Source organism: Pongo abelii, chromosome 12 (genome assembly GCF_028885655.2).
Source record: "Pongo abelii isolate AG06213 chromosome 12, NHGRI_mPonAbe1-v2.0_pri, whole genome shotgun sequence".
Classification (NCBI taxonomy): Eukaryota; Metazoa; Chordata; class Mammalia; order Primates; family Hominidae; genus Pongo; species Pongo abelii.
In genome coordinates, this window is record NC_071997.2 from 44,191,265 (window position 1) to 44,217,155 (window position 25,891).

The window sequence follows — 25,891 nt, forward strand, 5'->3', positions numbered from 1 at the left end:
GATTCATAGTATTTCAGAATGTCGCCCTTCTAAGCCAGGCAACACCAATATTTTATTTTGGTTTCATCAACACAAAAGATATTTTGTGTCACTTTGCTTACATAAGAAACCCACTCTTCGACCCCAACTGGATCTTTCTTCATTTCTTCACTGCTTCACTCACCAGGGGATTTGCATGTTGTCCCCTAGGGAAGACCTTCCCCTGTGAGTCTGAGATAAAAGCTCAGCTCTAACTTTGCCTTGACTGATCAGGACTCCACAGTTCACCTTCTCACAATGAGGCTCCCTGCTCAGCTCCTGGGGCTGCTGATGCTCTGGGTCCCTGGTAAGGACAGAAGAGAGGAGAATGGGACTGGAGGGTGAGCTCTGGGGAATCTGCAGCCTCCCATTTGTTGTTCTGTCTACACGTCAGATGCAGATTTCTTGTCCTCCAGCAAAGGGAATTTAATATTTAGACCTGTAAGAACTAAGAACGAGCCACAAGGAAAAAAGAACTTTACTGTTGAGAACTTCAAAAAGAAAGAGGCCACTTTGTGCCTTTAATTATTGGATTATTTTTGGATATTGGATAAATGTAGTGTATGAATCTAATCAAACACAAAAAAGTAGCCTAATGTATACAATAAAACTAAATTATAAAAATGTCTCACATTGTTTATATGTAACCTTGTACTTCTCACTGTTATTATTTTAGGATCCAGTGGGGATATTGTGATGACCCAGCATCTGCTCTCCCTGCCTGTCCCTCCTGGAGAGCCGGCTTCCGTCTCCTGCAGGTCTAGTTAGAGCCTCCTGCATAGTGATGGAAACACCTATTTGTATTGGTACCTGCAGAAGCCAGGCCAGTCTCCACAGCGTCTTATCTACACAATTTCTAACAAATTCTATGGAGTCCCAAACAGGTTCAGTGGCAGCAGGTCAGGGACAGGTTTCACACTTAAATTCAGCAAAGTGGAGGCTGAGGATGTTGGGGTTTATTGCTGTGAACAGGGTCTTCAAGGTCCTCAAACAGTGGTAAAACCCTGAACACAAACCTCCCTACTTGGGATGGCCCAGCTGTCCACAGGTGTTTGCACGGGGACTGCCTGCATGGCAGATTCTGAGTTGGCTTCACAGGTAGATGTTAGATGACTGGAGGGAATAATTTGCAGGAAGATCCAGACTGTTCTGGCCCCGTCACTCTAACAGCCTTACTTCACATGGCTCAAGCAGAAGAATGAAGGTGATCAAAGTGCTCTCTGAGCAACTAGACGTGACAGAAGAGAGAGCTACCTGGAAAGTGCATTCTGATCCTCCCTGTGTTTCCTGCATTTGCCAATGAGATTTAGTCAGCATAACAGCAAGAAAATTGAGGCATACTCATGGCTACAAAGGTTGGGTATATGTTAGGATTAGCAGGTTTTGTTATATTTTTAACGCGATAATATTTGGTAATAATCAGAAATTGGTATTTTCCCACTTTCTAACTTCCTACCTCTCCATTACTGGTTATACCAAACCTCCACTTACATGCCTGTGATTGCATGTAATCACAAGCTATACTCAGGGGGAGTGTGCCTCACAGCAAATAGTGAAAATATTTAGTTTGCAAAAATCTAAGTAGACTTTGTCAATTCATAGCAGATATAAGATTGTATCCCAAAAGTCTTTGATTTGCCTCAACTGCCTTTTGTGAAAGAAAAGGAGAGTTCTTAGAATCATGAGTGGATTTTGAAAATAAAAGTATAAGCCATTTGGTGACAAATGCAGAGGGGAGTGCCCGCAAATTTCAGCTGTACAGTACTGATACTTCCAGCTGGGGTAAATCAGCCATCCAACCACAGCCAGGATGTTACTAGGCAGCCCAGAAACAGTTCCAGGGCATTTTCACATAACTTTTTTTTTCACCTTTATACAGTCTCTGAGCTAGTGCTTTAGTTAGGAGGATCTAAAATTTGACAGTATAATTTTCATTACTTCTGCTGTATGTACCTCCATCTAGTCCTTATGTCAATACAACCCCAGGATGCAGTCAAGTCAAATTCATGAGAGCTATATTTACCCTGTTCCAAATTCTGGTTTAAAGATTTGTATTTGCTTATCAAATTGAAGATATCAGTGCTATGAGAATAGATATTCATAAAACACCTCCCTCTCCTTCATAAATGTTAACATTGGGATACATTTCGTAACATATTTCTCATTATCTCTTCTTTTTTGTTGTTGTCTTCTACAGGTTCTGGTGGTAGTTGAATTACAGTTATGACCAATACTATGAGTCTGAATCCAAGGCAAATTACTTTTAATGAATCTTGAACACTTAGCATTAATCCAGAAACAACGATGTCGCTGTTATTTAGGGGCATACTTAGGATTAGCTTTATTGATCAGCAAATATTCAGTTAATTATTTCCATGGGATCAACAAATTTTTCCTTTTATTTTACTCTAAATAGTTAATTTTTGTGTAACCAGATTTCCTAGGATAACTGGTTAGCATAAATTCTCATAGTTTCAAATTTCACCTATGGCTGTTAGGATTCCAGAATATAAGAAAGGCAATCATTCTCTGGGTTGAGAAAATTCCTAATTTATGAGGGCAAGAATATAAAATAAGAGTAAAATTTGACTAAATTAGTTTTTAGTAAGTTGTTGTAGGCTCTAGTTTTTTGTTAAACTTTATAATTTTATCCCACAACTACTTCCAGGAGTTCATAAGTTATTTTATTTCTTTTTATTTTATTACTGATCCTTATTTTTCTATTTGGCATAAAAAGCGTTTTAGAAGAGCCCAGTATGAACATTTCTAGAATTACAGAAAGATGAGGACTGTTGCTGCTCAAAGACCACTGAAACAGTGGGTTACCCTCGGCTCCTGCACACAAAAGATCAAGACGGAGGGGAAGTTTACAACTGTGAGTCCCCTGCTCCCTTAAGGCAGAAAGTCACCATTTCCACTTTCTGATGAAGATATTGTCTCATTATCATCTCATTATAACTAAGAGTGACCACCAAACAATTCATTCACCTATTGCATCTTACTTTATCTAATGTTTTTGATTGTTGTTCATTGGAAATAAAACACAGTAGTTAAAAAACAATTTTGGGGGAGGAGCCAAGATGGCCGAATAGGAACAGCTCCGGTCTACAGCTCCCAGCGCGAGCGGCGCAGAAGACGGGTGATTTCTGCATTTCCATCTGAGGTACCGTGTTCATCTCACTAGGGAGTGCCAGACAGTGGGCGCAGGTCAGTGGGTGAGCGCACCGTGCGCCAGCCGAAGCAGGGGCGAGGCATTGCCTCACTCGGGAAGCGCAAGGGGTCAGGGAGTTCCCCTTCCAGGGGTGACAGACGGCACCTGGAAAATCAGGCCACTCCCACCCGAATACTGTGCTTTTCCGACGGGCTTAGGAAACGGTGCCCCAGGAGAGTATAGCCCGCACCTGGCTCAGAGGGTCCTATGCCCACGGAGTCTCGCTGATTGCTAGCACAGCAGTCTGAGATCAAACAGCAAGTCGGCAGCGAGGCTGGGGGAGGGGCGCCCGCCATTGCCCAGGCTCGCTTAGGTAAACAAAGCAGCCTGGAAGCTTCAACTGGGTGGAGCCCACCACAGCTCAAGGAGGCCTGCCTGCCTCTGTAGGCTCCACCTCTGGGGGCAGGGCACAGACAAACAAAAAGACAGCAGTAACCTCTGCAGACTTAAATGTCCCTGTCTGACAGCTGTGAGGAGAGCAGTGGTTCTCCCAGCATGCAGCTGGAGATCTGAGAACGGGCTGACTGCCTCCTCAAGTGGGTCCCTGACCCCTGACCCCCGAGCAGCCTAACTGGGAGGCACCCCCCAGCAGGGGCAGACTGACACCTCACACAGCCGGCCAGGTACTCCAACAGACCTGCAGCTGAGAGTTCTGTCTGTTAGAAGGAAAACTAACAGAAAGGACATCCACACCAAAAACCCATCTGTACATCACCATCATCAAAGACCAAAAGTAGATAAAACCACAAAGATGGGGAAAAAACAGAGCAGAAAAACTGGAAACTCTAAAAACCAGAGTACCTCTCCTCCTCCAAAGGAACGCAGTTCCTCACCAGCAACGGAACAAAGCTGGACGGAGAATGACTTTGACGAGCTGAGAGAAGAAGGCTTCAGACGATCAAATTACTCCGAGCTACGGGAGGATATTCAATCCAAAGGCAAAGAAGTTGAAAACTTTGAAAAAAATTTAGAAGAATGTATAACTAGAATAACCAATACAGAGAAGTGCTTAAAGGAGCTGATGGAGCTGAAAACCAAGGCTCGAGAACTACGTGAAGAATGCAGAAGCCTCAGGAGCCGATGCGATCAAATGGAAGAAAGGGTATCAGCCCTGGAAGATGAAATGAATGAAATGAAGCGAGAAGGGAAGTTTAGAGAAAAAAGAATAAAAAGAAACGAGCAAAGCCTCCAAGAAATGTGGGACTATGTGAAAAGACCAAATCTACGTCTGATTGGTGTACCTGAAAGTGATGGGGAGAATGGAAACAAGTTGGAAAACACTCTGCAGGGTATTATCCAGGAGAACTTCCCCAATCTAGCAAGGCAGGCCAACATTCAGATTCAGGAAATACAGAGAATGCCACAAAGATACTCTTCGAGAAGAGCAACTCCAAGACACATAATTGTCAGATTCACCAAAGTTGAAATGAAGGAAAAAATGTTAAGGGCAGCCAGAGAGAAAGGTCGGGTTACCATCAAAGGGAAGCCCATCAGACTAACAGCGGATCTCTCGGCAGAAACCCTACAAGCCAGAAGAGAGTGGGGGCCAATATTCAACATTCTTAAAGAAAAGAATTTTCAACCCAGAATTTCATATCCTGCCAAACTAAGCTTCATAAGTGAAGGAGAAATAAAATACTTTACAGACAAGCAAATGCTGAGAGATTTTGTCACCACCAGGCCTGCCCTAAAAGAGCTCTTGAAGGAAGCGCTAAACATGGAAAGGCACAACCGGTACCAGCCACTGCAAAATCATACCGAAATGTAAAGACCATTGAGACTAGGAAGAGACTGCATCAACTAACGAGCAAAATATCCAGCTAACATCATAATGACAGGATCAAATTCACACATAACAATATTAACTTTAAATGTAAATGGACTAAATGCTCCAATTAAAAGACACAGACTGGCAAATTGGATAAAGACTCAAGACCCATCAGTGTGCTGTATTCAGGAAACCCAACTCACGTGCAGAGACACACATAGGCTCAAAATAAAAGGATGGAGGAAGATCTACCAAGCAAATGGAAAACAAAAAAAGGCAGGGGTTGCAATCCTAGTCTCTGATAAAACAGACTTTAAACCAACAAAGATCAAAAGAGACAAAGAAGGCCATTACATAATGGTAAAGGGATTAATTCAACAAGAAGAGCTAACTATCCTAAATATATATGCACCCAATACAGGAGCACCCAGATTCATAAAGCAAGTCCTGAGTGACCTACAAAGAGACTTAGACTCCCACACATTAATAATGGGAGACTTTAACACCCCACTGTCAACATTAGACAGATCAACGAGACAGAAAGTCAACAAGGATACCCAGGAATTGAACTCAGCTCTGCACCAAGCGGACCTAATAGACATCTACAGAACTCTCCACCCCAAATCAACAGAATATACATTTTTTTCAGCACCACACCACACCTATTCCAAAATTGACCATATCCTTGGAAGTAAAGCTCTCCTCAATAAATGTAAAAGAACAGAAATTGTAACAAACTGTCTCTCAGATCACAGTGCAATCAAGCTAGAACTCAGGATTAAGAATCTCACTCAAAACCGCTCAACTACGTGGAAACTGAACAACCTGCTCCTGAATGACTACTGGGTACATAACGAAATGAAGGCAGAAATAAAGATGTTCTTTGAAACCAACGAGAACCAAGACACAACATACCAGAATCTCTGGGATGCATTCAAAGCAGTGTGTAGAGGGAAATTTATAGCACTAAATGCCCACAAGAGAAAGCAGGAAAGATCCAAAATTGACACCCTAACATCACAATTAAAAGAACTAGAAAAGCAAGAGCAAACACATTCAAAAGCTAGCAGAAGGCAAGAAATAACTAAAATCAGAGCAGAACTGAAGGAAATAGAGACACAAAAAACCCTTCAAAAAATAAATGAATCCAGGAGCTGGTTTTTTGAAAGGATCAACAAAATTGATAGACCGCTAGCAAGATTAATAAAGAAAAAAAGAGAGAAGAATCAAATAGATGCAATAAAAAATGATAAAGGGGATATCACCACCGATCCCACAGAAATACAAACTACCGTCAGAGAATATTACAAACACCTCTATGCAAATAAACTAGAAAATCTAGAAGAAATGGATAAATTCCTCAACACATACACCCTCCCAAGACTAAACCAAGAAGAAGTTCAATCTCTGAATAGACCAATAACAGGAGCTGAAATTATGGCAATAATCAATAGCTTACCAACCAAAAAAAGTCCAGGACCAGATGGGTTCACAGCCGAATTCTACCAGAGGTACAAGGAGGAGCTGGTACCATTCCTTCTGAAACTATTCCAATCAATAGAAAAAGAGGGAATCCTCCCTAACTCATTTTATGAGGCCAGCATCATCCTGATACCAAAGCCTGGCAGAGACACAACAAAAAAAGAGAATTTTAGACCAATATCCTTGATGAACATTGATGCAAAAATCCTCAATAAAATACTGGCAAACAGAATCCAGCAGCACATCAAAAAGCTTATCCACCATGATCAAGTGGGCTTCATCCCTGGGATGCAAGGCTGGTTCAATATACGCAAATCAATAAATGTAATCCAGCATATAAACAGAACCAAAGACAAAAACCACATGATTATCTCAATAGATGCAGAAAAGGCCTTTGACAAAATTCAACAACCCTTCATGCTAAAAACTCTCAATAAATTAGGAATTGATGGGACGTATCTCAAAATAATAAGAGCTATTTATGACAAACCCACAGCCAATATCATACTGAATGGGCAAAAACTGGAAGCATTCCCTTTGAAAACTGGCACAAGACAGGGATGCCCTCTCTCGCCACTTCTATTCAACATAGTGTTGGAAGTTCTGGCCAGGGCAATTAGGCAGGAGAAGGAAATCAAGGGTATTCAATTAGGAAAAGAGGAAGTCAAATTGTCCCTGTTTGCAGATGACATGATAGTATATCTAGAAAACCCCATTGTCTCAGCCCAAAATCTCCTTAAGCTGATAAGCAACTTCAGCAAAGTCTCAGGATACAAAATCAATGTGCAAAAATCACAAGCATTCTTATACAGCAATAACAGACAAACAGAGAGCCAAATCATGAGTGAACTCCCATTCACAATTGCTTCAAAGAGAATAAAATACCTAGGAATCAAACTTACAAGGGATGTGAAAGACCTCTTCAAGGAGAACTACAAACCACTGCTCAAGGAAATAAAAGAGGATACAAACAAATGGAAGAACATTCCATGCTCATGGGTAGGAAGAATCAATATCATGAAAATGGCCATCCTTCCCAAGGTAATTTACAGATTCAATGCCATCCCCATCAAGCTACCAATGACTTTCTTCACAGAATTGGAAAAAACTACTTTAAAGTTCATATGGAACCAAAAAAGAGCCCGCATCGCCAAGTCAATCCTAAGCCAAAAGAACAAAGCTGGAGGCATCACGCTACCTGACTTCAAACTATACTACAAGGCTACAGTAACCAAAACAGCATGGTACTGGTACCAAAACAGAGATATAGATCAATGGAACAGAACAGAGCCGTCAGAAATAATGCCACATATCTACAACCATCTGATCTTTGACAAACCTGAGAAAAACAAGAAATGGGGAAAGGATTCCCTATTTAATAAATGGTGCTGGGAAAACTGGCTAGCCATATGTAGAAAGCTGAAACTGGATCCCTTCCTTACACCTTATACAAAAATCAATTCAAGATGGATTAAAGACTTAAATGTTAGACCTAAAACCATAAAAACCCTAGAAGAAAACCTAGGCAATACCATTCAGGACATAGGCATGGGCAAGGACTTCATGTCTAAAACACCAAAAGCAATGGCAACAAAAGCCAAAATTGACAAATGGGATCTAATTAAACTAAAGAGCTTCTGCACAGCAAAGGAAACTACCATCAGAGTGAACAGGCAGCCTACAAAATGGGAGAAAATTTTCGCAACCTACTCATCTGACAAAGGGCTAATATCCAGAATCTACAATGAACTCCAACAAATTTACAAGAAAAAAACAAACAACCCCATCAAAAAGTGGGCGAAGGACATGAACAGACACTTCTCAAAAGAAGACATTTATGCAGCCAAAAGACACATGAAAAAATGCTCACCATCACTGGCCATCAGAGAAATGCAAATCAAAACCACAATGAGATACCATCTCACACCAGTTAGAATGGCGATCATTAAAAAGTCAGGAAACAACAGGTGCTGGAGAGGATGTGGAGAAATAGGAACACTTTTACACTGTTGGTGGGACTGTAAACTAGTTCAACCCTTGTGGAAGTCAGTGTGGCGATTCCTCAGGGATCTAGAACTAGAAATTCCATTCGACCCAGCCATCCCATTACTGGGTATATACCCAAAGGACTATAAATCATGCTGCTATAAAGACACATGCACACGTATATTTATTGCCGCATTATTCACAATAGCAAAGACTTGGAACCAACCCAAATGTCCAACAATGATAGACTGGATTAAGAAAATGTGGCACATCTACACCATGGAATACTATGCAGCCATAAGAAATGATGAGTTCATGTCCTTTGTAGGGACATGGATGAAATTGGAAATCATCATTCTCAGTAAACTATCGCAAGAACAAAAAACCAAACACCGCATATTCTCACTCATAGGTGGGAATTGAACAATGAGAACACATGGACACAGGAAGGGGAACATCACACTTCAGGGACTGTTGTGGGTTGGGGGGAGGGGGGAGGGATAACATTGGGAGATATACCTAATGCTAGATGACGAGTTGGTGGGTGCAGTGCACCAGCATGGCACATGTATACATATGTAACTTACCTGCACATTGGGCACATGTACCATAAAACCTAAAGTATAATAATAATAATAATAATAATAAAAAAAAATGTTAAGGTTGAAAAAAAAAAAAAAAAAAAAGAAAAGAACCCCATTTACTCGTCAAGAGACCAAGAGATAAAATAAGAGCATATTAATTGTCATTTGGAATTAAGACAGCTTTGCACTGGGTGGACTCTAGAGAGATATGAGTTTGGTAGTAAGGTTCTTAGGCAGTAGATGTTGCCTATGTTTAATTTGGAGGATGATAGTTTTAGTTGAAATCATGAAAAATATTTTCTGCCACTGTCAAAGAGGGTTAAACCAGTCTGGATTGCCAGAGTTGTAGTTTATAAAAGTGCAAAGAGAGAATACTGCTCAGGAATTAGAGCAGCGAAGCTGACCATTTAAGACAACTTCTTAGCTTCTGTGGGCCTTGATTTCTGATGTAAAAAATAAAAATAAAAAAAGAGCTTGAACCAGAGGAGCCTCCAAGGGGCCCTTCATGTTAACACCTGAAAAAAAAAAAAAAAAAAAAAAAAACAATTTTGGTTGATTTCAGAAACTAGTGTAAGGGATTTAATTTGGTCCTTGATTTTTTCTGAAGCTCTTAAAATTTCTTTATTTAAAGTTTATGTAAGTATTTTATAGATTCTTGAAATTATTTAAACTGGAAGAAAAAACATTGAATTTGAGAATTCTAGGTTCATAGTCTCCATTTTTCTGCAAGTAAACTATCTTATCTAAATTAAAAATACAAAAAAATTATTTACCTTGTCATTTCTGTATATTTATACAAATTCTTATTTCAAAGACAGATGTAACCACAGTTTAAAATGCTATTGTCCTTGATTCTATCTCTAAACCCTTCTTGAATTTTCCACTTTTCATTTGTCTGGCAAATCAAATTTTCTTACAAGGTGGAATAGACAAATCTCATATTAAAAAAACTGAAAATTGTTAAACAAGCTCTGGCTTTTAAGAAAAACTTCTTTTCAAGATAGAGGACCTTGTCTTCAAGAATGAGCCTAGAGCAGAGATGTTAGAGGCAGTTAAAAACTTTTAAAAGTGGGGAATGCTCAGGTAGGCAATGGAATTATTGTCTCACTTTATCCAGTTAGTCCGTGGATGAGCTGGGCTCAGCAGAAAGTTTAGCATTTACAGATAAAAAGCCTTCATCTCCAACACATGATTCTCACACTCATTTTTATGGTTGGGTAGAGTACCTCTGTAGGATTTTTTAGTATTTACTTCAAGTAAAATGAAAGAAAAAGAATTTAAACATTTGGATACAAATTCGTATTAGGTAGATCAAAAATGGGATCTTGACAACCCGGAGAAGTCAGACATGTAAACATACTAATGTCTCCCAGTGTTTAGAGAGAATATATAAATTCGGAGGATAAACACGTCCACAAAGCCTTCTCTGAACCTGTAAAACAGAATGGTTAGCCATGAATTTTACTTCTTCTGGGTGACAATTTATAGTTATTTAGAAAAGACAACCAGCTTTCATTACAAGTGCCTTGAAGCCAGGAATCCACTCTAGACAATCTGCATTTGGGGAATATCCCTCTGCTAGTTGAGATTTTTGAAACCACTTTATTGAGATAACTGACATACCAAAAAATTGTACATATTTAATGTACACAATTTCATGAGTCTGAAGATTAGTACACACCCATGAATCCATCACCACAATCAATGTCATAAGGAACCTCCATTTGGGTATGGGAAGGAAACACACATCTGGGTATGTATTCTAGTGCAAAGCATTATGGGTTCGGACAGTTTGGGTTGATAAAATCAACAGAACAAACATTACAGGATGTGCAACAGTGTTATATAAATGAATCAAAGCTCTGTTTACTGCCCTCAAAGTTGTGTATTGCTAAACTGCAGGTTTATTTTTAAACTACTATCATCAAATTCAAATTTTACACAACCAATTATTTCAAAAATAGCCCTCAAATTTTATTATTATTATTATTTTTTGCCATTTAGACACTGCTTGCTTTGCATATGCCAGGAAACCTCACCTGCTGCCAATAAATAAAGTAAGATTCAGGCAATAAAACCCCCAAACTGCAACTGTCTTCTTGAGCTTTCTAACCCAGAGGCTCCCCATCAAGCTGCTGTGTGACATCACCTAGACACATAAGCCCCTTTCTCCAGTGTCCCTTTCCTCAGGTGTTTTCTTGTTTCCCTTCCTTTCTGAATAGCAACCTGGCACCTTCACCTCTGCAAAGACTCCTGCTGTGAAGGACTTGTCCCTGTGAGCCCCTCAGAGTTTCACCCAATAAATGTGTGTGCTACTGCTACTCTGTGGTCACCTCTTTTTCCTTGATAAGCCCCCAAATCCCCTACAAATAGGGTCAAACTCCACCCTACGAACACTGAATCCAGGTTAATGGACACAAACAATTCCACTTCCAAGACTCTTCTTTCCCAAGTCATATATGTATATATATATATATATATATATATATAGAGAGAGAGAGAGAGAGAGAGAGAGAGAATATATATAACATATATATATTACATGTATATATACATGTATACATGTAATATATATAGTATATATACTACATGTATATATAAATGTATACACGTAATATATATATTATTACACACACACACATATATATAATATATGTATATATATTACATGTGCTTTTACACTTATGGACCCCCAAACAGGATTTGGCAAGAAAGTTGAACTACAAGGAAACTGACCTATGTAAGTCTGTCCTCATGCAGTTGAACGTGACCAAGATTGGAGACACACAGTGGCCTGCTTCCCACCTGGATCTAAACGTAGGCTGTTCTTACAAACTTTATCAATTCTTATCTTTGTCCAGTGTGGAGTGATCCACTTTAGCTGCTGTTATCAACGTTTTGGCACGGTATGTTAACATACAGAAAGGGGAGGTTCCCATTTAGAATTAAGAATAGTATACTCCCAGCCTATTGATAGTATAAGAAAATTTCAAAGCCTTTTTCTGATGAAAGAAGAATTCTTACAAAAGTTTACATGTTCTGGATACTTAAGGGCAACAGATTTTTGAGACAAAATAACCAATTACAAGGCAGACCTTTTAAAGGTTTATCATTAATTTTTACTGGTAATAGTAATACTCTGAAATTCAAAAAAGATTATTTTGTAAGAATAATATTTTTAATAATTGATTTGTAATAAAAGAAAATATGACAAATCTTTCACTGTTACTCGTTTTCCCACAATTCAAGTTGCTATATTAGGTAGTGGAAATAACTAATTATTTTCTAAGAAGTTATGTTTTTAAAGAGCTCATTTTTAGAGCAGTTTTGGGTTCACAGCAAAATTGAGAAGAAGGTGCAGATTCTTGTATCTTTCTCTGACACAGGCAAAGCCTCCCCAGTTATCAACATCCCCCACCATAGTGAATCTACATTGACACAACATTATCACCCAGAGTTTAGATTAGGGCTTCTTAGTTTACATTAGGGTTCACTTATCATGTCATACATATTACAGGTTTTGAAAAACGTATAATAGGAAATATCCATTTTTGTAGTATCAGACATAACAGTTTCACTGCCCTAAAAATTCTCTGTTCACCTCCCCCATTCATCCCCCACCCTCCCAAATCCCTAACTACCACTGATCCTTTCACTGCCTCTATGGTTTTGTCTTTTACAGAACATCATCTAGTTGAAATAATATAATACGCAGTCTTTTCAGATTGACTTTTTCACTTAGTAATATGCATTTACATTTCCTCCGTGTTCTTTCATGGTTTGATAGCTTGTTTATTTAGGCAATAAATAATATCCCATTCTCTGGATGCTCACTTGTGTTGGATGCACAAGAATTGACATTGGATTAAATCAATTAATTTTTGACTACTGAATGAGCCTTTCACACCTAGCATAAATCCAACTTGGCATACTATACTGTATAGTGTTTTTTATACATTGTTGTAGTCTATTTGCTAATACTTTTTGGAGGATTTTTGCATCTGTGTTCATGAGAAATATTTGTAGTTCTATTTTCTTGTAATGTCTTTGCCTGTTTCTGTTAGTAGACTAGTATTTCCCTCACAGAATGACTTAGGAAGTATGCCCTTTGCTTCTATCTTGTGAAATAGATTGAGAATTTGAATAATTTATTCCTCAAATATTTGGTAGAATTCACCATTGAATCCATCTGAATCTGGTGTTTTATTTTTAAAAAGGTTGCTAGTTATTTATTCAGTTTATTAAATATATAAAATATATGTAGGGCAGTTTATACTGTCTATTTCTTTCAGTTAGTTTTGGTAGATTGCTTCTTTCAAGGACTTTGTCCATTTCATCACAGTTATCAAGCTTAGGTCATAGCATTGTTTATAATATTCCTATAATATCCTTTTAAGCTTCATAGGATCTGTAGTGATGTCCCCTCTTTCAGTTCTGCTATTAGTAATGTGTGTGCTTTCTGTGTTTCCTTAGCTTGGTTTGAGGCTTATCAATGTTATCTGTATTTTTATAGTATTAGCTTTCAATGTTTTTTTTCTATTGACTTCCTGTTTTCAATTTTTTTGATATCTGCTCTAATATTTATTTCCTTTCTTCTGCTTAATTTAGATTTAATTTGATCTTCTTTTTCTACTTTCATACAGTGAAAGCTTAGATTATTGATTTTAGATTTTTCTTCTTTCTAATTTATGCATTTGATAATATAAATTTCTCTCTCAGCACCTCTTTGCTGTATTCCACAAATATTGATGAGTCATGTTTCTATTTCCATTTCGTTCAAAATCTTCTTAAATTTCTCCTGAGATTTCTTCTTTGACTCTTTTGTTATTTGGAAGTGTGCTGTTTAATCTCCACATATTTGGGTATTTTCTACATTTTGGTATTGATTTATATTTTAATCCCATTGTGGTTTGAGAGAAGGCACTGAATGATTTCTATTTTTTTAAATATGTTACTGTGTGTTTTATGACCCAGAATTAAGTTTATCACACAGAATATTCCATGTGATCTTGAAAAAATATGTATTTGGACAAAATAGTGTGCACATGGCAATTATACATAGTTCATTGATAGTGTTATTCAGTTTGACTGTTTTTATGGGTTTTTGGCCTGCTGGATCTATCCATTTCTGATAGTAAAGTGTTAAAGTCTTTAACTGTAATCGTGGACTCAGCTGTACCCTCTTGTAGTTCTACCAGTTTTTGCCACATTTATTTTGACAGTCTGCTGTTAAGCTCACTTATGTTAAGCATTGCTTTGTCTTCTTGAAGAATTGGCCCCTTTTTCGTTTGTAATGCTCTTTCTGTCCATGATAAATTTCCTTGCTTTGAGATCTTCTTTTCTGAAATTAATATAGCTACTTGTGCTTTCTTTTGATTAATATTAGCATGGTATATCTTTCTCCATTCATATACTTTTCAATCTATATGTGCTTTAATATTTTAATTAGGTTTCTTATAGACACCATAGTTGAATCTTCCTTTTTGATACACTCTAATAACATATCTTTTAATTTGTACATTTAGACACTTGATGCTCCAACTAATTATCAACGCCTTGGATTAATGTCTACCACATTTTCACTGTTTTCTATTTATTGTCCTTTGGTGTTTTTTTTTCTATGTTTATCTTCTACTTGTTTCTGCTTTTTTATGGTTTTAATTTAGCATCTTATGCACTTCTATTTTCTCTCCTTTATTAGCATATTAGATTTTCTAACCACTTTTAGTATTGCTCTGAAGTTTTCAATATACATTTACAACTAATCCAAACCTACTTTCAAATACTCCTATACCATTTCATAGGTCATGTGAGTACCTGATAATAACAAAGTATTCCTAATTTTTTCCATTTGTTGCATTATTGTCATTCATTTCACTTATATGTAAGTATAAATAAGTATGCATATATGTGTATATGTGTGTATTTATATATGTAAATGTACACATCAGCATGCATAATAATCACATTACTATTATTTTGAAAAAAATTATATCAGTTAAGAATAAGGAAAATATGTTCCTTAATTTTTCCCTCACTTATTTCTTCTTGATGCTCTTCTTTTATGTAAATTCAAATTTCTGACCTATACTATATTCCTTCTCTCAAAAGAACTTTTCTTTTTCTATTTATTACAAAGCATGTTTACGGCAACAAATTTTTCTGAATTTTTGTTTGTCTGAGAAAGCCATCATTTATCATTTCCTTTTGAAGGATGATTTCGTAGAAAACAGAATCCTAAGTTGGTGATTTTCTTCTCTCAACACGACATACTTCACTCTACTCTCCTCTTGCTTGCATTGAAGTGAAGAATGCTTCCTGTTTCACAGAAGTTGGATGCAATATTTATATTTGCTCCTCTACATGAAACGTTTGTTTCTCTTATGTTCATGCTCTCTCTCTCTCTCTGCTTTCAATACTTTTTCTTTGTTTTTGACTTCCTATAGTTTAAAAATTATATGCTCAAGTGTTTTTTGTTTTTGTTTGTTTGTTTTGCTTATTTGCTTATTTTGGCATTTATACTGCTTGGTTTTTCCTGATCTTCCTGGATCTGTGGTTCGATATCTGACATTAATTTAGAAAAATTTTCATTCAATATGGTTTTGTTTACCAGCCCTCCACCCCGTCCTCCTCCTTTTTCTTCATGTCCATTAACCCATTTACCTTTTGCCCAGGAATACTTGCTGGCAGCACTTTCAGCTACGGTGTTTACTTCAAAAAGAAGAAGGTGAGAATGTGGTCAGCATTCCACAATGATACTGTAATTGAAGTAGACAACAGAAATGGAAAGAAAACTAAGAAGTCATATGCCACTGTGGACTGTAATGAGAAGATGGGGGCAGTGGACTCAGCTGATTTGATGCTCTCTTCTTCAAAAGGCACAAGATTTGGTCTAAGAAATTCTTTCATCACCTTCTAAACATTACAGTGCTGAATGAACCTCTATGCCCTGTTCAAGAAGGACAATCCTGAGCACATGATTAGCCATATAAACTTCAGACTGACATTGATTGAAAAAATGCTCTTAAAGCATCACAGGCCAGGGCAGCAAAGTCTTCCAGGTCATCCTTGCTCTGATGATGTCATTCCTCTTCGCCTGTATGGAAGACCTTTCCCCAAGAGCATATCATCAACGTCAGGGAAACGAAATCCAACTGGTCGCTGCAAAGTTTGCTGCTTGTACAAAGACGAGCCTAGCAAGACAATCTGAAGAGAAACGTGATTTTTTTTGTGGAATGTGATATTCCACTTTATGTTTTTCTGTGCTTTGAAATTTACCACAAAAAAATTATTAAATACTGATTATCATATACATTTCTGTTATATTAGGATTAGAGACAAGTTCTGTTTAGAAATAATTCCAAGAACAGATTTTATATTTTATTTCACATTGAAAATCAGTCAGATTTGCTTCAGCTTCAATGAGTGTGTTTATGTAAAATTACGTGAATATTGGCAGCAAACTGCACTCTTTTTTTTTTCTAAAGAGAAAAAGAGTTAAACAATGTAACGCCTTTTGTATATGTCTCACAGTTCTTGGGCCTTTGGTTTTCAGTCTTTATTCTCTTTTCTCTTCAGTTTTGGAGATTTCTATTGATATACTCTCAAGATCAGACTTTTTTTTTTCTCAGCCATACCCAGTCCTTTCTGTTACAGTGTTCTGTTTCATTTTGTTTTTTAATCTCTAGCATTTTCTCTTTTTTTGCTTTTTCTTGGGATCTTCATCTTTCAGTTTACATTGCTCCTTTATTAAAAATTACAACATCCCTGCCATGTCTGGTTCCGACTCTTGCTTGGTATCTTCAAACCGTGTCTTTTTGCCTTTTATTATGCCTTATAATTTTTACTTGATAGCCAGATAAAATATATTGGGTGAAGGGAAGTGCTAGAAATAGGCCTTTAATAATATGGGGGTAAGGTATGGGGGAGAGAAGCATTCTATACTTCTATGCTTAGGGTTCAGTGCTTTAGTGAGCTTATGTCTGTGGACTGTAAACATCACAAGGGTCTCTTTGCCTCTTTCTCCACCCATGTAGGTGGGGCAGGATGTTAGAGCTGGATGGAGTTGAGTATTTCTCTTTCCCCAGTCAGTTAGACAATAATAAAACTGTATGTAGCACATTAGGCTGGTTAAATAGTTTCTCCTTAGAGCAGAGCTTAAGAACGGAGTGCTCTGACTTCCTATATAATTGTGTTATGATTTTTGGTTTAATCAACTTACTGTTCTTCTATTAGTGAGAAAACTATAGTCACCCCAAGAAACATGAATCATATTTAATATGTGAAAAAAATTTACTATATTGTGTATGCTATAGTTCTGTGGTTATTATTGTAGGTTCTCAAACACTGGATTATGTGTTATAAAACATTTTTGTATTTCTGCTTTTACACTTGATATTGTATAATAAACAGATCAATTGTATGAAATTAACTCTTTCTTTCAAAAATTGCATAATTTTTCATAATATGAAAATAGCACAATATATTTAGCCATTTCTTACTGATAGGCATTCAGATGTTTCCTTAGACAACACGGAGTTTTTAGTTCTATAGGCAATTTTCTTAGTAGTAAGTTTGGGCCAACAAGTATACATATTTTAAATTTCACTCCAATAGTGAGCAGAGATTACTTAGGAAACTTTGTAGAAATCCACATTGCAGCCACCAAAGTAATGGCTTTTCCATCCCCCTCCATTCCCACCAGCAGAGGGAGGCATAAGGCTTTAAGTTTTTTGCCAATCATTTGATAAAAAAAGGGCAACTCATTTTTTTCAAGGTTTTCAAGTAATAAAGCTTAAGTTTTTTTTACTTTTTATTTTTACATAGTTATAGGTTCACAGGAAGTTGCAAAGAAATATACAGAAGTCTCATACATCTTCATTCAACTTCCTCCAGTGTTGACATCTTTCAAACTACAGTACAATACCAAAGACAGGAAATTAACATTGGTGTCATCCATAGAACTTATTCAGTTTTCACAAGTTACACACGCACACAATTTTTGTTTATGTGATTGTGTTTATGTGTGTGTAGCTCGATGTGAATGAATCATTTATGTGGCCTTCTATAACTACAACTGTAATCAAGAAACTCAGCTAAATCATCACCACACGACTCCTGGTGTTACCCTTTTATAGCCACACTCACCTTCTCTACCCCATCCTTAACCCTTGGCAAACACCACATAAAAGACATCATGCAATAAGTACCATTTCGAGATTGGCTTATTTCACTGAGCATAATACCCTTGAGGCTCATCAAAGTTGGATGTATCAATAGTTTATTGCTTTTATTTCTGAATGTATTCTATAATATAGATTACCCCAGTTTGTTTAACTGTTTACTTACTGAAAGACATTTGGGTAATTTCCTTGATTTAGCTACTATAAATAAATCTTCTGTGAACATTTGTGTACAAGTTTCTGTATAATAATGTTTTATTTCTCTGAGATAATTGCTCAAGAGTTAATTTGCTAAATTACATAAGTCCACTTTCAATTTATTACATCCCTTTAATAGAGATTTTTTTTCAGATCAAAAACTTCAATTTAGATGAGGTCTAATTTATTAATTTTTCATTTTATGGATTATTTTTCTAATTCAAATTTGCTGTCTTTATCATTTTGTGAGATGTCTTTGATTGTTATAGTTTACTTTTATTTTTACGTGTATTGATTTTCTTCAGTGTATAATTTTGTGTTTGACATTGATTTAAAACTTCTACTTAGAAACTTTATGTTAGGCTTCTGTTGCTTTCTTTTTATATTTATTTTTTGTTTCTTTTAGAATTCCTTTTTCTTCTGGCTTATAAATAGTCTCTTTAAATACCAAGTCACATATATATTCATATAAATTCTTTGTTATAGATTTATCTTTTAATATTTATGTATTTAATAAATATGTAATTCACATATATGTTATGGTGGGGTGTTTTAACATATCTTCACTTAAACATAGTGACATTCTGGTCATTATGTTATTACATTTTATTTCATATGCCATTTTATTAAATTCCATAATTAAAACACATCAATTATCCATTTATATTGGGTGCCTGTTTTCTGTCCTTTCTATAATTATCTGTAACTTTTTTTGCCTTTTTTTCTGAACTTTATCCCTTTACTAAGCTTACCTTATGTGTCTTTGACTCCATTTATTTCTTTGCCTGATTACATTTTTTCTGTCTATGTTAAAATTACTAGTTCTGCTTTACTTTTTTAATCCTGTACCTGTAGCCAGACACATTTATTTTACCTATTATTTTCTTGCTAACTATCTCATCCTTGAAAATAAATTTAAGTGTTTTTTCTTTTTTTTGGTGTGTCTTCTAAATTTACAATCATTTGCAGAAAATACTTTTGTTTTACTAGAGTACATCATTTTCAGAAGAGTTATCTAATTTATTATTTACTTGCTATGTATTTTTGTCAGTCATATAGCCCTCTCCCACGGTATATTTGTAATTTTCAGTATTATTTCATTTCAAATTACTTATCCTTGATGGGGTTGCTTTACCCAAGTCTTCTATTTGCCAAAATATGGTATAGTTCAATATTTCTTGATTGCTCCAAACACATGTGGGTGCATTTTATTATTACCTTCCCTACCTCCACCCCAGAACTGAGTCTGAGGACTGTGTCCTTGCAGGTTGTGTGTAGTAGGGCCTTTTTATCACTTGGTTGCTGGAGAAAGAGTAGAAGACAGAGGATGGGACAGTGGACAATTTAAAGTGGTCAAGTTTGTCTCTATTTTCTAGAGGCTTCTTAATGATCAGTCATCTAGGTGGCCTAATAAAAAATGCAAATTTCACCCCAATCATCTGCCTTTTACTTCCCACCTCTGCTTCTGTCCTCCTCCACCCAGAGTTGTAGGAGGGGGCAAAGCTCAGGGATTGTCCCAACCCTAATCATGGCACAAAAGTGCCAAGGGTTCAGGTGGAGTTTTTCGGGATTTTTCTCATGGCATACTGGCTCCTCCGAAATATTTTATCTTTCTTCTCAATCCGCAAATTGATGCTTGCCCTGTTTTCCAGAGATATCTACTAGACATCTGAAAGGTTAAAGTTTGAAAACTTCTTAAATTTCTTGAAAATGTTCTTTGTTTTTTCAAGGAATACTCAAATTCCATTATTCCTACTTTCTTCTAGGGGAATAGAGCTAGGTAAGCAGAATTTAATTATTTAGGAAAAACAAGAGGATATAGTACTTTCCACTCAAACTCACCGCACTAATCTAAGTTCCCACTCTTCATCTCCTTTGCCCTAAGGTGTAGCTGTAATTCTCAGCTGTTTATTTTCAACTGTTTATAAAAATGTAGATTTAAGGTGTAGAAAGACCATTATTTTAGTTCTACCTAGATCCTTTGGGAAGCCACTATTTATTTTAGTTGAAATAAAATAAAATAAAATTTTAAAAGCATAAAAACAATTCCCAGAGTGATAAAAGAAAACTCTTAGTTAAGCAGAGCCAATATGCATGTTAATATCAATGAAAAATATAACTGAGTAATCAGGAACCCAAGTGCACAGTTGGAAGCAGTATAGAGGGACCTCTCTGGCCCTGAACTCCATCACAAGTAACAGAATAGAGTCCTGGAGTGGAGCTCATAGAGAAGTGATGGTTGGCATCATGTTCCCTGCTTTTCATGTTCCTTGTAGCCTTGTGTTGGTGTCTGCACATTTGAAGATGCAATCCCTTCTTCCAGACATTTTAGACTGGTTTTGTTGGGGGAAAACCTTCACCTACGGGTGGGTGAGAGTGCCAGCTGACTGGTGTGGACACCATATCTTGCTGTAGGAGAAGATGGACTTCCTTAGCCCTCAGCTTCCAGTGGCAAGGCAGATGGAACCAGTGGGAGTTGGGGGATGGTTATTCTCCACTCTGAGTAGAATCCACTACAATGACTCTTCTGCCTCTGAGGCCTCTGGTGGATACAGCATTCGTTTCAGGACTAAGCAGATGGAGAGACCCTGCCTTAACCACACTGAGGCAAGTTCCTTGATTAGTTTAGGTTACCAGTCTTCATCAAGATTTCATGCTCACCCCCCTCATCCTTTCCAGATCATGATAACACTTATAGACTTGTTTTAAATACCACTTACTCAGTGGAACAAACTTCCCCTTCCCATATGAACCAGTTTCATAAAATCCACCCAACTTGCTTTCTCTTTCTGACAGTGATAACAACTTAAAATGCATTATTATTGATAGTGATATAAAATACAAATTTTGAAAAATCAAAAGCATTTCTGAAATAACTTATATCCAAATGGTAGGGCAGCCCCAGTACACTCCTCCACATGGCATCTCAAGTAGACTGGCAAGCAAAGATCTGATAGAAATGGTCACCAAATCCCTTGGGACATGCTCGAGCTACCCTAGGAAATGTTTTGTTAGCCCCAACTCCTACTGGGTGAAATAAGAGCAGGTGTCCCCTTTGAGCACCAACCCAAACTTTTCTAAGCTGATTTGCATGTTGGGTCATTAGACAACAGTCCAAGCTGTTCAGAGCATCCTTAAAGGCAGCTTGTCAGGGCCCCTGAGGAGCAGCCTTTAGTTCACCTCTCAGAGATGGGGTCCAGGGCTCCTTTGCTGTGGATCCTCCTGCTCTGGGCTCCAGGTGAGGGGGTATAGAGAAACACTGGGCAAACTCATGTGGCCACCATGGTTTTTTGTGTCTCTGGGTTCTTGGTTGTTGGATTTAAGGCATTCATTGTAGGTTGTAAGTTCCCCAGTTATCTTTAGTTTTCTGGTTACTCAAGATGTTGCATATGACTGTGATTAGAAGTGTCACCAATGCATGGGCCTACATGGGGACAGTCTCAGTATATCTGATATAATTTATTTGTCTTTATCATTTCAGGCTGCAATGCGGACATTGTGCTGACCCAGTCTCCAGCCTCCTTGGCCATGTCTCCAGGACAGAGGGCCACCATCACCTGCAGAGCCAGTGAGAGTGTCAGTGTCTTAGGAATGACTAACTTAATTCACTGGTATCAGCAGAAACCAGGACAACCTCCTAAACTCCTGATTTACCAAGCATCCAATAAAGACACTGGGGTCCCAGCCAGGTTCAGCGGCAGTAGGTCTGGGACCGATTTCACCCTCACAATTAATCCTGTGGAAGCTGATGATGCTGCAAATTATTACTGTATGCAGAGTAAGAATTTTCCTCCCACAGTGCTTTAGGTCTAAACAAAAACCTCCCTAGGCAGCTGCTCCCTGAGGCTAAAATCCCTCAGATGTGGCTTTTTGTGCAGGTCCATCAGCCTGCTGTCATAGGCTTATTTGAACAAAAGGGTCAAACTATCAAAGAGAAAATCCTTAAATTGATGTGTGTGTGTGTGTGCATGCATGTGTGTGTTACAGCCAGCTTTATAATGTAATAATTTCTTTATTGTATCAGGACCGCTCAGAAATTTTCTACTCCTCAATGTATATTTTTTATGTCAAAGACCCTTACCAACAGAAGAATTTTAAACTTTAAGAAAACTTTGTAGTCATTTTAAAAAATGCTCCGAATAGTCAAAATTATTAGCTTTATATCTTTCAGATACAGGTGACCTTCTCATCTGAATTTTGACTTTTCTCCACTTTTATTTGCTGAACCCACATAAAAAGCCTTTTCTATTTATTTAGAAACCTAAGAATTGTAAGGTAATTACCTCTGCTTATTTAATTTAGATGTCTCTATCTCTGTGACTTTCCCAAAAGTTAGACTCTCAGCTCTAGATTTAATAACTTGTCCTTTACTCCTCATGCAGTGTTCATGTCCTTTTTATTTTCTTTTTCTTTCTTTTTTTTTTTTGTTTTTTTTTTTTTTGTTTTTAACAGAGTCTTACTCTGTCACCCAGGTTATAGGACAATGGTACAATCTTGGCTCACCTCAGCCTCCACCTCCCAGGTTCAAGTGATTCTCCTGCCTCAGTCCCTCAAGCAGCTGGGATTACAGGTGCTTGCCACCATGCCCGGCTAATTTTTGTATTTTTAGTAGAGATGTGGTTCACCATGTTGGCCAGCCTGGTCACGAACTCCTGACCTCATGATCCACCTGCCACGGCCTCCCAAAGTGCTGGGATTACAGGTCATGTCCTTTTTCTATGATCTTTTCCATGTCCACTGTCAAGGTTTTCTCTCATCTTCTCTCTTGTTGCTTTTCTAATTGCTTTAACACTACAGGTAAAATGGACTCCAGAAATGCAGGTGTGCATAGCCACGATCATGGAAAGATTAGAGAACCTGTGCCCCTCCATCCCTACCTTGGCTTCCCCCTGTCTTCTGCATCCTCCACAAAGGAAGCAGAGAAACTCTGGCAAAATAGGCTTTTGCAGCAATTCAGTCTAATAAGATTTACATTGGTTTCTAAATTTGAAACCCTATCTCACTACATATGAAATTTTATTATTAGTTGGCTGTTGGCCCATGCAAATTATTACACACTTAGTGGCTTAAAATAATACACATTTATAATTCACACGCAGTTTCTACGAGTCGGGAGCCTGGGCACAGTTTATCTGGGTCCTCTCTTCAAGGTCTCACAGGCTATAGTCAAGGTGTTGACCGGGCTGCATTCTCAACTGGGGACCTACAGAGTCTGCTTCCGTGATCATTCAAGTGGTTGACAGAATTATTTTCATAGTAACCGTAAGGCTGAGGGTCCTCACTGGCTTTTTGCTGGCTGTTGGATGGAGATCGCCCTAAGGTCCTAGAGAACATCTGAAGTTTCCTGCCACATGGGCTACTAATAGTCAAACCAGCTAGGAGAATTTCTTGGTAAAAAAACAGCTCAGTTCCTCTTTTAATGGGTTTGACCTAATGAAGTCAGATCCACTCAGAATAATCTCCCTTATGATTAACTCAAACCCAACTAATTTGGGACCCTGATTGCATCTGCAAAATACTTTCAGCTTTGCAATACTGTGTATGCTAGAAGGAAGTCACAAATTCTGCCCAGACTCAAGAAGAGGGAATTACACAGTTTATGAACAACAGTGGTTCTGTATCATGGGGCCAACCTAGGATTGTCCACTAAAGCTGTCATACTGCCTAAGTGTTTTGTTTGTTTTTATTCTCTTTCTCTCAAACAGCCGCTGTCCTAAGGGGATTAAATAAGGAAGCTTCCCCTGGTAATATGTTCTTACCAGCATCAGACAAACAGATCCCTCAAAATGGTGTTTTCATCCCAGCTTCTCATGTTTCTCCTGTTACTTCCTGAGTGAGGCAGTGGTGAAGGTTTCCTCTATAGAGTAGAAGATTTGAAATAAATAAATAATTTAATAAATATTGGCCTGTAATTACCTGTATTAGTAAAGAAAGAAAGAATATCTAAAAACCAGTGGGATAGTTTCTATCTTAAGAGACTAGAAAAAGAGGAGCCAGCAAGATTCATAGCAAGCAGACAGGAGAAAATAATAAAAACTGAGTATAAATCCATGAAGTAAAAGACAGAAAATCATTGAAACCAAAAGTTGTGTTTTTGGAAAGATTGGCAAAATTGAAAATCCTTTATGACTCTTGAAGAGCAAAAGAGAAGGCCAAGATTATTAAAATCAGGGTTGAAATAAGGGGTATAACTGCCTACCTTACAGAAACTTTAAAAATATTGTAAGAGAATATGATAAACAATATTAAGTTATTAAATTAAACAATTTAGATGAGATAGCCCCAAACTAATTCAAAAACAAATAGAAAATATGAATAGAACTATAACAAGTGAAGAAATTTAAAAATTTCCGATAAAGAAAAGCTGAGGCTGGGCACGGTGGCTCACGCCTGTAATCCCAGCACCTTCGGAGGTCGAGGTGGGTGGATCACAAGGTCAGGAAATCAAGACCATCCTGGCTAACACGGTGAAACCCCGTCTCTACTAAAAATACAAAAGAATAGCCAGGCGTGGTGGTGGATACCTGTAGTCCCAGCTACCAGGAGGCTGAGGCAGGAGAATGGCATGAACCCAGGAGGCAGAGGTTGCAGTGAGCCCAGATCGTGCCACTGCACTCCAGCCTGGGTGACAGAGTGAAACTCCATCTCAAAAAAAAAAAAAAGAAAAAGAAAAGAAAAGCTGAGACTACATGGCTTCACTGGTGAATTCTATCAAGCATTTAAAAAATAAATATTACCAATCTTCCATAAATTATTTCAGTAAACAGAAGAGAAAAGAATACTTCCCAACTCATTCTATGAAGCCAGTATTACTCCACTAACAAAGCCAAACAAAAGCATTCCAAGAAAAGAAAACCATAGACCAATATCCCCTATTAATGCATGTGAAAAAATTCTCAAAAGATATTATTAAATAGAATCCAGTAGCATATACAAATGATTATACACCATAATCAAAATGAGATTTATTAAACAATGCAAGGTAGATTAACATCTGAAAATCAATAATGTAATATGCCACATAAATAGAGTAAATACAAAAACTGTAATCATCTCAATAAATGGAGAAAGCCATTTGATAAAGTTCAAACTCTTTTATGACAAAAGCTCTCAACAAACTAGTAACAGAGGGAAAATTCCTTTGCCTTATAATGGATATATATGAAAAACCTACAGCTAACATCATACTTAAAGTTGAAAGAATGCTTTCCTTCTACTATTATAAACAAGCAAGGATATTCACTCTTGCTACTCAATTCAACACTGCACTGGATGTTCTTGTCAAGCAATCAAGCAAGAAAAAAATGAAAAATAAAATACATCAATATTTAAGAAGTAAAATTATTTTAATTACAGAAAATATAATCATGTATGTATATTAAATGATAAGGAATACTTGTCCCCCACCACTACACATACAATCTACTAGTAATAAACAACTTTGGCAAAGTCACACAATAAA

General features: G+C 37.3%; 1 pseudogene; it reads left to right on the top strand.

Moving 5' to 3' along the window:
* The first annotated feature begins 276 nt into the window (after positions 1–276).
* LOC129057531 (immunoglobulin kappa variable 2-29-like) overlaps positions 277–25,891 on the top strand; it is an 85,323-nt pseudogene continuing 59,708 nt past the window's right edge.